Source organism: Rhea americana, unplaced genomic scaffold, assembly GCF_003343005.1.
Source record: "Rhea americana isolate MKP2758 unplaced genomic scaffold, rheAme1 scaffold_10, whole genome shotgun sequence".
NCBI classification, from domain to species: Eukaryota; Metazoa; Chordata; class Aves; order Rheiformes; family Rheidae; genus Rhea; species Rhea americana.
In genome coordinates this window covers 6,186,857-6,188,311 of record NW_028185039.1, presented here as the reverse complement: position 1 = coordinate 6,188,311, position 1,455 = coordinate 6,186,857, and positions in this window count along the sequence as shown.

Sequence of the window (1,455 nt, the reverse complement as noted above, 5' to 3'; positions counted from 1 at the left end):
GTTCGAGCGGGGCTCGGCGCGCGGCCGAGAGGGGGCGGCTGGGGGCAGCCGGGGTCGCGCGCGCTGCCTGAGGCGGGGCGGGCGCGCAGCGCCTGAGGGGGGCCGGTGGTGGCCAGCAAACACATACATCGCACTCGGCTGCCGTTCCCTGTCCGGCCCCGTGTAATTCAGTGTGTGAGCCGGGACTGGGGGCTCGTTTGAAGTGGCCGCGTTTTTCTCCTGTCATCTCAGGGGGTGGTTGTGCCCGTTACTGGTAGAAGGTCAGTGTGGAGAGGGAGCGTTTCTCCCTGCCGCGCAGCAGAACTCTCCACACAGACGAGCTCTTACCTGGAGGGGGGGCTGCCAAAAAGTAACTGTATGCCAGGTGCTCTGCAGGTCTGTTAAAATCGCTGGTGTGCCTGTTTTTGTGGCGGTACGCGTGTGTGCTTCGTGTTGTGATCTCTCCGCGGTGCTGGTTTTGTGAGTGGTGGAAATACTTCCCAAGGGAAACGCAGTCTGCGGGTGAGCAAACTGGGTTTGTCATGGTCTAGGTGGAACTGTCGGCTCAGGCTTGAGGGAAAATGTGAGTCTTCCTAAGCAATTAATCACTCGTTGCTTTGTTTTGTTTCAACATTTCCTCTCAAATCTAGTATTTATATGCTGGGTTTCCAAAGTAAATATCTGGCAAGGAGAAGTAAATAAAATCTGGAGGGGGGAAAAAAAAGTCTCTGGTATATCTACATATTATACATATTATCTACTACAGTAATGGTGAAATTAGTTGATCTTGTCCTTTAACGTAATCGTAACCTTGAGTGAATTAGCATTGCCAGAGTGTGGTTTTGTCCTTCATGTGTGTGATGTGCTGGTCCCTCGGGCAGCCCCGGTGAGGTACAGCCCTGGCCTTCAGCACGCCTGGCGCTTCCACAGTCAGGACTTTTCCTCTGCTTCTTTCCAAATCTCTCCATGCTTTTGTGGGTGGTTGTTCCATTATGTGTAATTTCCAGCCGATAAACTGTTGCCATTTTCCACCCTCTATTCCCTCTCCAACTTTGTTTCCTGTACAGAAAAGTTCAGAATCCAGAATTATTATTTTTTTACTGATTGCAAGGGAATGCCTTTTTTAATATGGCTGCAGTTTCTCTTTTATGTATTAATCTGTGGTTAAAAAGATGCTGTTATAACACTGGTTTGGGCAACCCATGTTCATGGACTTGTAATCTGGGGTCTTGCTTCTCTATCTCTGTGCAGGTTTGTGTTTTTTGTCAGTTGCTTTATTCTCTTTTTCTCCTCTACAATCAACAATGTATTATGAATCTGCTTTATTCTGCTTCTGAACTCTTCTGCTCCTCCTCACATTTAATTATCTGCTCTGTTTCTTGAGTGCACTCTGGTTAATTTTTATTTTGTTGGAGTTTCTGAGAGAAAGAGATGCATAGGAATTAGCTGGAGGTGCAGATCCAAGATAGATCATAG